Below are 14586 nucleotides of genomic sequence, written 5' to 3'. Positions count from 1 at the left end.
AATGCTCCTGTTTTACGACCAACTGAAAATGATCGAATTCCTGCTGCCATAAAAAAGACTCGTTTTGGACGAGTAGTACACTTCCCAAAAAGGCTAACTGAGGAATTTGAACTTTAATTATTTTTTTCCAGAAGGGGAGATGGTGTGGCGACCGCCACCTATCGTTAAATACTTACACTGCGCTGAAACCGTTTACCAGTTGTCGCGTGCAATCATTATCTAGCCACGCGCTTGCTTTTTATAAGAAAAACATTATCGTTCTTTTTTCTCGCCATATTTTTACAGATCTGTTATATTTAATAATAAAACTTGTTAAGTTTGTTTGTTATGTGAATTCGTGTTTATTGATAAGTTAATTCACCTTCTGATCCATACTTACTACTTACTACACGAATTTACAGGTAGAACATGTACGTAGAATAAATCTTTGTTTTATAATGTTAAGATTCAGAAATTTATGTTGAAATAAAAATAAATTTCTATGTAAAAATAATTAAATTGATAATACAAGTATATACAGGCTGAAATTAAGCAGATATAGTAAAATATAAATTAAAAAGACTTGAAACTTCTTTTAAGCACTTAAGAAGCTTACATTTTTTTTCTTCTACTTTTAGCTTTCTCTAATTTTATTTATTTTTTTATTAATCCAAAAAGATTGTGGAATGAAACAGCAAATATTTATTACTTCACTAGAAACAATTTGAATTAAGATGTTTAGTATGATAAGTATTTTTTTAGCAGCTTATATGAATGCAAGAATTCCCGATACAGCCAATAATGATATAACCGCCTAGCGCCTTTTAAATAGTGCGACTTAATTCCTAGCAATGGGAAAAAAATTTAAAAACCTTTATTTTTCTATTAAATTTGGGTCACTTTTAGGTTTCCGGGATCAACTTATATCTTATTTATTTATTGAACACAAAAAATAGCCGTCACCCCTAAACAAGAACAAATAAATAAGATGAAAATAAAATAAAGGTAAAATTTAAGAAAATACAGTAAATAAAATTTAAGAAAATGAAGTAAAATTTCCATCCGGCTAACCGAAAAGTACCGAATTTCGTAAGAAGTTTGTCCTTCTTGAACTTCTGCAAGCTTACAATCGGAAAAAGCATCAGAAATATAACAGAACTTAAGTTAATTCTTTTTTAGGCTTTCTGAGAAAAAATAAATTCTTTTCGGCGTGGGAAATTGTTTGCATTTTTCGGTACAACTTCTTTTCACATATTAATAAAACAAACAACTGAAGTCTCATACTTTCATTTACGTTGTAAAGTGCATGAGAATATCTACTTAATTGAGCGTAGCTTTACTATTAAGCATTGGCGAACCCAGCAGTCTTGTTCAGGAAACTTGTCATTCATATCGTTTTTACCAGAAAAATTGTCGTCCATCCGGTCTTGATTTCTATCTCTAGAAAAGTATTACGAAAAGCGTGAATACACGTTTGGCGATCAAGATCATGATTCGCATAGAAAGTATGGATTGATAATTTTTTTTGCTGGTTGGAATAAAATTGGACAGTTTTTTTTTTTAAACTGTCGAAAATAAACAGAAAACAATTTCGCTTTTAATTTTAGATAAAGACAAAAAAAAAAAAAGTTAGGTCAAGGGTATTGTACCCTTGAAGTCTTTTTGGAAGTCTCTTGTCCTTGAAGTCCTACTGTTTTGATATCTGTTTCCATTTTTTTTTTGTTTTGTGTAATTTTTCTTCCCCATTCGTTTTGAGGCTAGCTTTGATTCTCATCTTGTATAAGTATTTATAAAAATAAAATAAAAAAACTATCTTTGTATGCAATATTTTTTAATACTCCACAACCATATGTCATTGGAACGAATTCCATCATTCCTAATCGAAACTTTCAAAATTTTTTCTCCATACTGAAATGAGGCGGTTGCCTTTTGGGAAAGTACGTTGAATGGAATTGAGTATGTGCAATTGACCGCCTAGCTATATCAAATCACATAGTTGTGCATGGCATACTAACGTTACAGCTGTAAGGATTTGGCTTATTATCACGCTGAGTTCATTTTCAGTTCAGATTTAATTGGAAACCTGCATGTGACGTTACACGAGAACGAACCTGATTGGCTGACCCACGCGTGACATAGCTTGCAAATATCCAATTGAATTCTGATTCTCCCTTTTGATGAACCAGTATGTCAAAATGGCCAATTTTTTCAATGATGAGGAAGGAAAAGTTGTATTTATCAGATATTTTCATGAAAATAAATGAACTTTTCAACCGTTTTGAGACTAGTTTTTGTTCTCATCTTTTAAATTAGGTTTTATGTCAAACAGTTGAATTCGCTGACCTGGAATGGCTTCTTGTCTAGTTCTGAATTTGCTTTTGGTGTATATATTAGCTGAAAATGAATAAAATAAGCTGAATTATGGTTTTCGAATAAGAACTCTTACAAACGTTGCGAATAGTTATTAGAAAAGCATAATTAGTTATTCTTCAATAGGTCATTTCATTTTGAATTGTAAAGTTCGACGAGAAATACTAATGGAACTTCTTTTTTTTACTGGCCATTTCTTTTTTTATTTGTCACTTTTTTTAATAATTTCATAAAAATGAACGAACTATCGAAGAAATCGTAGTTTTTTGTTTTCATACGAATGTAATTTTAAGAGCTTAAATTTTTGACTGATTTTAAGAATTTTAACTCTCGGAACCCATGTGTCTTTTACACGGAACATCATTTGGGAACTGCAGCTCTAGACCAGGTATTCCCAAAGTGTGGTAAGCTTTCTTATGCGGAATATCTTGCAAAAAACGAAAATTTCAAAGAAAGTTATTGAAAAACAAAGCTAGCCATAAAAATTTACGATTACGTATTTTTCTATTTGCTATATTTTGCAGAGTTAACATTCAATAATTCGTGGTCAAGGTTAAAACGAGTTAAAAAAAAAAATGTAAAGCGATTTTAAAATAATTAAATGATTTAAGAGCAAACGATTTTTAAAATCTTTTGCTGTGAAAAATTTTATTCTTTCCACCTTTAAGTGTTTCATTGAACGGCAATGCTAACACTTACATGACATAATTATTTTAATTAAGTTAATTTTCCTATCTATTTAAAAGATAATTTCGATACATATTTATAGATAATTCCAGTAAAGTTTATTTTTTAACGTGTGAAGACAACCTTTATTTAAAACGGTAGTTTTTTTTTTTTTTTTCCTTGTAAGATACGAATAGATGTAAACAGCATTTTCGTAATGACAAATTTAAATGGACATTTACCTTTATCTACCTGCGCGTATAATACTTTTGCCACGACCTCTTGGTTATCAATTACCCGCGTTCAGTCCCTCCCTGCATTATTTTGATTTTTATTACCTGTGTTCCCTCTCTCTTCAGAGTTGTTTCTCTATCGCGTAGGCGGCGCACACGCCGGATGACTGAACACTACTCTGATTGGACAGATACGCATGCATAGATATGCTAATTTTAAAATACACATGATATCTTTCATTTTTTATTGTTTTTATTTATCTATTCCCCCCTCTCACGTTTCACCTACTCATTCATAGAAGTAAACAATGTTAAACGGAGGATTTTCTCTAAGATAAGAAGAGCAAACGATAAAAAAAACGCAAACGATTTTTTTTCTACTTTTTTCATCCCCTAACGGGGCCTCTCGCATCTGTNCAAATTTCTTTTCATGAAAATAAATTAACTTTTCAACCGTTTTGAGACTAGTTTTTATTCTCATCTTCTAAAATAGGTTTTATGTCAAACAGTTGAATTCGCAGACCTGGAATGGCATCCAGTCTAGTTCTGAATATGCTTTTGGTGTATATATTAGCTGAAAATGAATAAAATAAGCTGGATTATGGTTTTCGAAAAAGAACTCTTACAAACGTTGAGAATAGTTACTAGAAAAGCTTAATTAGCTATTCTCCAATTAGGTCATTTCATTTTGAATTGAAAAGTTCGACGAGAAATACTAATGGAACTTCTTTTATTTTACTGGCCGTTTCTTTTTTTATTTGCCATTTCTTTTTTCAATAATTTCATAAAAATAAAGGAGCTATCAAAGAAATTGCAAGTTTTTTGTTTTCATACGAATATAATTTTAAGAGCTAAAATTTTTGGCTGATTTAAAGAATTTAAACTCTCGGAACCCATGTGTCTCTTACACGGAACATAATTTGAGAACTGCAGCTCTAGACCAGGTTTTCCCTAAGTGTGGTGCGCGTTCTTATGCGAAATATCTTGCAACAAACGAAAATTTAAAAACAAAGCTAGCCATAAAAATTTACGATTACGTATTTTTCTATTGGCTATTTTTTGCAGAGTTAACATTCAATAATTAGTGGTGTCAACAGCCAGTTGTGATTATTAACTTTTGTGCAATTTTTTTATCACAGCAAAAACAGTATCATCGTTCTCACTGATGCAAATAAACTTATTAACAAAACTTTGTACAAAAAAAGAAAGATAAACATATTTTTAAAAAAGTATATTCATTTTTTTTATTAGTGGAACATAGCGTTGCGAAAAATTTAGAAAGGGTACATAAAAAGTCATAAGTTTGGGAAACACTGCTCTAGACAATAGTTTTCTTTCCACCAGTTAAATATTTTAAGTATATCTAACTAGACAATGCTCAATATTTTAAGGTATAAATTATTTTATTTCAAAATTCGTAAATTTAATGTTTTGGTGTTCCGCAATCCATGCAATTATCATTACTTAATATTATCAAGGTTAAAACGAGTTAAAAAAAATTAAAACGATTTTAAAACAATTAAATAATTTAAAAACAAACGATTTTTAAAATCTTTTGCTGTGAAAAATTGTATTCTTTCCCCCTTTAAGTGTTTCAGTGAACGGCAATGCTAACACTTACGTGATATAATTATTTTAATTAAGTTAATTTTACTATCAATTTCAAAGATAATTTCAATATATATTTATAGATTAATTCGTGTACAGTTTATTTTTTAACGTGTGAAGAGAACCTTTATTTAAAACGGTAGTTATTATTTTTTTTGTAAGATACGAATAGATGTAAACAGCATTTTCGTAATGACAAATTTAAATGGACATTTACCTTTATCTACCTGCGCGTATAATACTTTTGCCACGACCTCTTGGTTATCAATTACCCGCGTTCAGTCCCTCCCTGCATTATTTTGATTTTTATTACCTGTGTTCCCTCTCTCTTCAGAGTTGTTTCTCTATCGCGTAGGCGGCGCACACGCCGGATGACTGAACACTACTCTGATTGGACAGATACGCATGCATAGATATGCTAATTTTAAAATACACATGATATCTTTCATTTTTTATTGTTTTTATTTATCTATTCCCCCCTCTCACGTTTCACCTACTCATTCATAGAAGTAAACAATGTTAAACGGAGGATTTTCTCTAAGATAAGAAGAGCAAACGATAAAAAAAACGCAAACGATTTTTTTTCTACTTTTTTCATCCCCTAACGGGGCCTCTCGCATCTGTTTCTAGGAAGCAGAAGAAAAAACTAAATGAGCAGAAGTGTAAGAAGGAAAATAAAAAAATAACTAAAAATTCGAACTTGATGACGACAACATGTAAATAGCGGCATTGCGTCAGTGTTGATACCAATGCAAAGTGATCCCGCCTTTTGTGTGTGTACCCCTCCCCATATTTTGTTTTATGTGCTTTACCCATGCCTTCTCCAAGATCTGGATAAATTAAGGTAATTATATTCTTATCACTTACGGTTAAGCATGACGTGTATCTTCGTTAATAAACAATATTCTAATATTGCTGTAATTATAATTTTAAAGTTAGAGAAAAGGAATGCCTTTATATAAGTTTCTTTCGGTACTTCGTAAAGCTCATTGCCGGGTTTTAAGGAGAACTTTCTAAACTGCTAACTTAACAAGACCAGCTGGCTTAACAAGCTCTACGAATAATTTGCCAACAGTTTATCAAAATTTAGAAAAAAATATTAAAATTAAAAAATAATTGCTAAATTTAAAAAATATTTCAAATTAAAATAAATAAAACTTTAAAAGGGTATTTAAATTAAGCTTATTTTGTTACTTTATTTGTTTAGAAAATACGTTAATTGCGAAAAGTTATTAATTTGTTTAAAAAACATGTTAATTACGAAAAGTTATATAAATATCGAAAAATAATTAAAATTGAAGAAAAAAAACTTCAAATTGATTATACGAAAAACTAATTGAATTTAATTAAACTTTAAAGTGTTTTCAAATTTATGCTTAGTTGTTTACTAAATATGTTAAATCTTTATTTGTTTAGAAAACACTTCAACTTTAGTTTGTTTTGAAAACATGTAAAACTAATCAATATTAAAAAGCAATTTCATACTTTTTATTTGAAATTTAATTTTTTGAGCTCATTTATTTAGAAAATATGTTTCGAAAATTCATTTATCAATATTTTTTGTTATGGTGCTTAAATTATCGTATCGGAAGGTTGAAAATTTATGTGTTTTTCGGCAGCTTTCTTAAAATTAGTGGGACAAACTCTCTCTATCCTTTTCTGGTAGAAACTAGGTTTTTATTTCAACGCAAAGACGTACTCAGACCAGAATCAAGGCCGGTTCTGTGATAGTTCATTTTTGCCTAATTTTTTTCATTAAATTTTGTTTGAAAATTTCAACCGAAAGGAAAGCGTGTTTTAAGATTATAAAGCTTCTGATTACAGTATAAAATCCAGGATAAAACAATAGATTTTGCTGTACTATAGTGCAAAACTAGATTTTGTACTAGTTTTATTTGAACACTGTTAAAATTATGTATGTATATATAATATGTACAGGTAGAGATAGATATTACAGAAAGCTACAATACAAATTTGAAAATTTAGGTTTTGAAATAATAATTAGAACAAAACGAAAGTGAAGTTACAAAATTAAAATCCAAGTTTTAGTTTTGAACTATATTTAAAAAAAAATCTTAATTTGATTTTGAATATGGCAATACATTTTTTTTGTAGCTTTCTTTGAACAATGTTAAAAGCAGGGATGGCTAATTTCTTCAACAGTGAAGAAAATAATGACAAAAACCATCCCGGTAGAAATAGGTTTCTTCTAACGCAAGTGGAAGAAATTCTTTTTCAAAAAGAAATATCAAATATTGAATATTTTTTTAAACAGTTTAATCGCAATCTTGTTGAAATAATAGTATTAATTTCCCTACCATTTACTGTATAATTTTTAAATAAGTTAAAATTAACAATCAGCAATTTAAAAGAAATGTAAATTTAATGAAATTAAAAAAAGCAAAATGTAGTTTGATAAAATTTTATGCGATAGGAGTGGAATAATACCTAATTTTATAATTATAGAAACACTGTTAAGATATCATTAACATATTTGTTTTAATACTACTNCACCTATGTCCCCACCACCGAGACTCAGTTCAAGTTCGGATATGAAACCTTTAACATGACTTTTCCCCTTTCCCCGAGTTTTCTTAAATTTTAATTCTTTTTACTTTTGTTCAAATGTAATTTATGTTTGTATCTGTGGTTATTAATTAAAATTCTTTATTAAGTGTACTTTTAGTCACTTTTGTCCTAACTTACAATTAATTTGAGCTAGCCGATATTCCTTCACACTACACTACTAAATTAACAAATCACATACTAAGCACATACATAACTGAAAAACACATATTGAATTCACAATTATAAATAGCATACTCTGCAATTACATACCTTTTTTTCGACGGATTCTGATTTCTGACCCCCAAAATATCGAGGGTAGCCGCAATCTGGAAAATAGGGTTCATTTTAAAAATACATATTTTTTAAAATTCGAATTCTCAGGAACTATTCGACCAATTTTGTTAAAATTTTGTACTTCGCCATTTAAAATTACAATGTGTAAAAATTACAATGATGTAAAAAGTTATATACCTTGCGATTAAAAGTTTTTTAGACTATTATTTAATAAAATAATAAAAAATATTATATCTTCCCTAAAAGTTACTTTTTGCATGCAATTATTTTGCTATTGTGTGCTGTCTAGAGATTTCGTGAAATACGCAAAAAATAAAATTAACATTAAAGGGTTAAACTTAGGATCACTCTCTTGACCAAACTATTGGGACCATATTTCCTAGATTACGAAAAGGTATGTTTATTCAGAGTACGTGCATTTTTTTGTCTTATTTCGTAACTTAAAATATCGTCTGCTCACGATAGATCCCCCCCCCCCCCGAATCATTAAGGTTGATTCCTATAGTGTGAAGATCTGATCATTAGACTTAAAGTTATTCAAGATGGTCCTTTTTTGCGCGCTGTACACTATCTTGTAGTAGAACGAATAATTAGCTTTATTATTTTTTTCTTTTTAAGTTATTGAAGTTTTTCAACAATCTTTAATTTGGCGAGATTTTTCCACCTGTATGAAGGTTATCAAAATCAGTTAGTAATTTCCAACTTTAGTACAGTGATAATGAGCCCAAATAATGCAACATTGGAGTAAGGGCCGGGATAGCCTGATTGGTAGGGCACTGGACCCATGTCCAAGAGGTCGTGGGCTTGATTCCCGCAGCCCGAAGATTCCCCGTGTAGTAAACGGTGACTGATGCACGTTAAATCTGTCGAGTCTCTAAGTCCCCCATGTTCCCATAACAAATCATACCTCTGGGGGTGCTGATCCAGGAGTTTCCTTGTCTTCTTGATTGGTCCAAAATTATAAGGCTACGGAGTTAAACATTAGTTGTCATAAACCCAAAATTGGGTCGGCTGTTCAACGACGGTTATTAAAAATGAAAAAAAAAAAAAGAACATTGGAGTATAACATTGAAAAATTAGAATAAAAATGATATACATTTTCACAAAACTGTGAACTTTTTCATATTGACATTTTGCGCTAATTCAAAATTAGCATAGAAAGCGCTGGCTAATGATAGTCTGAAATTATTCTAACAGTCATGAATATCTGTTGCAAGCTAACATTATTAAAATAGAAGATCATTCGCCAAAAAAAAAAAAAAAATCGTTATTTTATGTGATGACAGTCTTCGAAAAACAGCCTAAAATTTTTGTTGCAAAGCAAGAGCAATGCCACATTAAATTTGCAAGGACTCTTAGCAAAGTTGATGGTATAATCATAGCTGCCAACTCTACTGGATTTTTCCAGTTTCTCCAGGTCTACTGGATTAATTAAAATTCTTCTGGTTTTTGTACATTTTAGAAAATTCCCTAAAACTGAGTAAGTTTCCTAAAAAAAAAAATCCCTATTGAAATAGAATTTTTGTACAAATTGTTGCTTGAATATTTAAATAAGTATTACTAACACACAATGAAGCGAACCTCTTTTATCGAAATCAGTTCATAACTTTTTTTGTTATAAGATGTTCAGTTCATTTTTATTCAGAACTCTCTTTTTAAATTAATTTAAAAAAATCATTTAACTGTCTTCGACGAATTAAATGGCTTTTAATATTCGAAATTATGAGTATACATAATACATAACATTTCAAGTATGTCCATCAAAACTGTAAAATATTACAACTTTTCTATTTCGATGACTAAAGAAATCCCTAATATTCCCTAAGTGTTAAATAGTTAGTACATTCCGCAACAATTTTTATATTATTTCGTAAAATCTACTGGATTTTTTCCTATCCATGTTGGCAGCTATGTATAATTTTTGTTACAGTTACTGCTTCAGTTTTCAAAATGTTATAAAAAAATCATTTATATTGTGTAATAATTACTACTAGTCGCCTTTTCCCCTTAGCAGTTTAGTCACCTTTCAAAAATATCTTGTACAACATAAAAAACTTTGATAGTTACCAAGCCGAATCCTCAGCACAATTTTATTTGAATCTATCCTAATTCTTCAATCCTTCCTCCAATGCTAACACCTTAAATAGTTTTAAACAAGATATTAACCAAAATTTTTCACCGTTTAGATGTTGCCCCCGCGGAAGCGCTTTGATTTTAGTTATAACCATTTTCAAGAGGTGTCCGTAATATTGTCAAAAGTTTCTTTTCTATTATTCAATTTCAGTAATTATTTAAAATCTGTCCTGCAGCCATTAAATCACACAGACTGTCGTGAGTATGAGTTCGAGACAATTCAGCATAGTAGGCAACAGAAGTATTGAAATTATTTCCATCTCTGCACTGTGGGCCAGAAGACTATGATCTTTGGCCAAAAGAAAAAATTAATTTTTCAACTAAAATATGTGTAGGCAGTTTTAATATATCCCAAATTAAGTATTCATAATCATTCCAAACATTATAATTTACTTTTAGGGCCGACGAGAGTACAATTTAATGAAAAATATGTTAAAAAATTGTTTTATATGTAACTTTATGATTTTTATTTCAGAAATATATAAAGGAATTTTACCTTACTGCTACATTTTTATCAGAGTAATTAGTGTTTAATTATCTTACAATTTTTCAATTTGTTGGATTAGTTAATACTCTTGACAAACTTATAGTTTATGTCTTATCATTTGACATTTTACAATGTTTGAATGACTTTCGAAAATTAGTTCCAAAAAGTTCCACGAGGTAATTAGCTAAACTTTTCTGTTGTTGTCTTTTTTGATGTTTCTTCTTTCGAAAAAACCTGCCCCATTTTGCTCGTATTGCAAAGGTGGACTAAATGTACCGAAAAACAAAAATTATGTTTGTTTTTTTCATGTTTTCGCGTTATTTTGTAACTAATTCGCGTTATTTTGTAATATTACTTCGGAAATATAATTTGATTTTAATTTTTAATATAAAATTACGAAAATTGTTATATTTTTCATTGCTATAGTTAATTATTTAAACGTACTATATTATTTTTGTATTTTTGCTCCCCATATTTCAGCCGCCATTTTGTTTTTTTTGGGTATTTTTAGTGTATTTCAAAATTTCAACTATGAATTCAATTTACCTGCACATAAAAGCCCCTAAATACAAATTTTGAAACAAATTTTATTGAAATACTAATTTTGGCCACGAAACCTTGGATGCTGGCCCACTGTGCTCTGTCATGAGATAAAATAGAAAATTCATCCTAATGCTTCATTACGTGCTGTACTGCTTCCTCACTCACCACTCGAGTCATAATTTCGCATTTACATAAAATTTCTAACCCATAAAGGCTCAAAAAATAAATCTAAAAAATTACTTCGTAATCAAGTTTTTATTTCTATAAAAATACAAAATGAATCTAAATAAATACTTAACGTATAATTAAATATTCAACGCTACTTAAATTATTAACGAGGCAACCTGACAAGAAGAAAATTAACAATAATGTTTCCAATATAGAAATATCTAAGCTTATTTCAAACATAAATCAGGTATATTTAATATGTCACGTGTCTTTATTTCTTTCCAAACTCTTATAAATGTAAATAAATTTTGCATTGTAACCAATTTTGTAAAACATGTTCTAAAATTAGTACAGTGTTCGGGCTGCACATACAAATTTTTGACTATATTAATAACTTAACCATTAAAAGTATGCCGTGTTCTAATTTTTTTTTCTGAGACTCAATACTCTTAATTGCTTGATGATACAACTTATATTTATGAATATTATTAGCATTATTATTTATAAATATTATTAGACTTATATTTATAAATATTATTAGACTCATGCTTATGAATATTGTTAGATTTATATTTATAAATATTGTTAGACTTATATTTATGAATATTATTAGTATTATCGAAATGAAATAATGAACCGACAACTGTTGATAACAATTAATGACTCATTTTCACTCAGTTCAACATGCAATTTTAAATATATTTATGAAGCAGTGGGTTCCTCCCCCTGTTTGCTAACGCTACCCCGAAGATTGCTATGCAATCTTACATGGCACCCACACTTTGCGAGCCGAGAGCACAAATTTTAAGAATTAAAATCAAGTATTAATATTTTTAAAACTAATCCCTATTTAAAAAATTATAAACTTTTGTTAATAATAAGTTATTGAAATAAGAAACTTTGAATTGAAATAAATGACATGCAATAGGAAAACTTGCAGAAACAAGACTATAATTATGCTTTTAAAAACAATTAGTATCAAAGACTCACAATTTTGTTAAAAACACAATTATAAATTCCTTAGTTTTGAGCTAGCATTACAAAGGCATTATTATTATTATTATTATGAATAAAATTATTATTATTGAACCTGCATAAGTATAATTGAAACATAATATTGAACACTTTGTTGATTTGAACTATTCGCCTTTAATCTTTCAGTTCTTCTTATAGCTCAGTTTGTTTCAGCTTTTCGTTGTCTACGCGAAAAAAGAATTTTCATTTAGAAATTTGCAAACATGTACGCTTACTCTTTTATACTTATGGCAGCTCACACACCTGATATTTCAATTCTTTGTCGACTTGTGAGAGAGGTATATAGATACCGTAACAACTGAGATAACTAACAACTGAGATAACTAACAACTGAGATATGTGTGCCTTTCGAAGAAAAATGAACTTAGCATAGATAGAGGGGGGGGGGAGGAATTTTATTGTTAAATGAGGAATAAGGACGTTTTTTTGTAAAAAAATAAGATCATTAGATTTGCATTGGCTAAGAAATTATAATAATCATTTTAAAAATTTTGCAAAACATTTATTTGAAATTCGTCTTAGATTTTCATACCAGGATTTGCGTTATAGTGAAATATGCTTTACATCTCGAATATTTTTTATCATTTTCCGCATTTGTTTGAATAGGAAAGAGTGAAATTTGTGTCTTTAAATAATTTTTTTTTCAATTAGACTAGATTTACTTTACCATCCAGTTCGATTAGAATCCTACTCATTCTTATAAAAATCTATGTTGCAGTTTCTTTCTAAAATTCAAAATTCTTGGAATATGTTTATTTATTACCAAAAGAAGATGGTTACTTTGATCCAATCGATTGGATAGTAATTTATTATAGTCGTTATAAAAATTTCTGTCGGAAAAAAATCTTTTTAATTTGCAAAGATTTTAAATTGACAGATGCATTATACCTCGGACATTTTTATGAACTTAGGCCTCTTTTATTAAAGGAATAAAATTGACTTTGTTGGATTGAACTTAAGATTCAGTTGGACTTGAATTTTACAACATCGTGTAAAAATCTATGCAATTTTCTTCCTTTTTAAATTCGAAATACTTTAAATAACTATTTATTACTAAACCAGGGATACTTCGGTACTATTTATTCCCAGCAGGTGGACAAGGACGCGGAGGAGAGTTAAACAAAACCGGGATTCGGCATTTTTAAATCGGTGAGCAGAAACTATATAAAACTTGTAGCAGACTAAACTCCATACTATTTGGAGATAAAAGGAAAACAGACTAGGCTATTTGGTTAGTTCACAACAGCGTTTAAAAATTCGATTACAAAATCTAATAATTTCTACTTCGCCAACTTATTTCTGTCGTTTCTAATTGCTTGAAGATTTATTTTAGGTGAGTTCAACATCTGTTTACATCTTTTTGTAAACTCTTGTTAAACAGGTGAAAAATATACGAAGCCTTTTTTTCTGTAATGTTGGATAAAACCGGTACTTTTTCAGTTAATTATTACCGGGGATTCCATAATAATCTTAAGTTAAAATTCCTGGAAGGTTAGACATTTTTAGTTTCAATTGCAAACAATGGGCACACGATCAGTTTTATATGTGATATCTGTTCTTGAATCGAATCTACTCGCTTAATTTACGATGAATTCCAAATATATTCCTTATGTTCTTTGATTTTAAACATTCATAAATATATCTCAGTGCAGGAGGTTCAAATTAATAATTTGTTGCTTTAATTATCTTTTATCTTTATCTTTTACTTCAGTAAGAATCAACTTTATTTCAGCAGGGAAAAAGTTTTTATTTTCATTATTTCTTTAATACTATATACCAGTTTTAACACACTTAAAAAATATTTAATTTTCTCTCCAAAATATAGTTTCTTTATTTTTAGTTATTTATTTATTTTTTACAGTAATTAATTTTATGTTTTGGAGTTTAAAGGGCTATTTTATCCTACTGAGTTGAAATTTTATTCATGGTGAAAATAAACAAAAGGAGAAAAAAAATTAAACTTTACGAACACGATTTTTTACCCATTATTTTACTGCTTGTCAATCAAAGTATTAAGATGGAATTTTTGATTAAAAAATTCCTTAAAGAAACTTAAATTTAAAGAAACTTTTTTCTTTTGGGAAATAGTATATTGTTGTAGTGGCTGGCGTTGGTGATAATGTAAACACTATCGCAATACAAGATTTTTATGGAGATGTGATGAACTTATGTCACAATAAGTTTATTCTCTGTTTATTTTTTGTTATTGATAAAATGTAATTTTTTATAAATATATTTATTTATTAAGAATTTATAACCAGTTTTTTTAATAAATTTTATTTTATTTCGTTATAATAACCGATCAGAGAAATTACTCTGACCTAATGTATTATATTTTATTTTTATATTATAACCGGTGTTATATTGTAACCGGCTTCCTTGTTATTTTGAATCCAACCCAGAAGACAAGGGAGCTCCCGGATAAAGCATTGGGTCAAACTAGCCTTCGCAAAGGAATATTTGGTGGAATAGGCCCACATTTGCTTTACATGGAGAGGAAAA

General features: G+C 29.1%; 1 protein-coding gene across 3 annotated transcripts in view; it reads left to right on the top strand.

Annotated features, from left to right (window-relative positions):
- The window catches only part of LOC107438772 (POU domain, class 2, transcription factor 3), a 545522-nt gene that overhangs the window by 19362 nt on the left and 511574 nt on the right, over nucleotides 1–14586 (top strand). The window contains exon 1 of one of the 3 annotated variants that reach the window (XM_071180569.1): nucleotides 5189–5700. The exons of the other annotated variants lie outside the window; for them this stretch is intronic. The gene's annotated coding sequence lies outside the window, so the exon portion shown is untranslated. Of the gene's footprint in view, nucleotides 1–5188; nucleotides 5701–14586 lie in introns of those variants that run through there. 3 annotated transcript variants of the gene reach the window in all.

This window comes from Parasteatoda tepidariorum, chromosome 5 (assembly GCF_043381705.1).
Source record: "Parasteatoda tepidariorum isolate YZ-2023 chromosome 5, CAS_Ptep_4.0, whole genome shotgun sequence".
NCBI lineage: Eukaryota > Metazoa > Arthropoda > Arachnida > Araneae > Theridiidae > Parasteatoda > Parasteatoda tepidariorum.
This window is presented reverse-complemented; position numbering and strand designations above follow the sequence as displayed.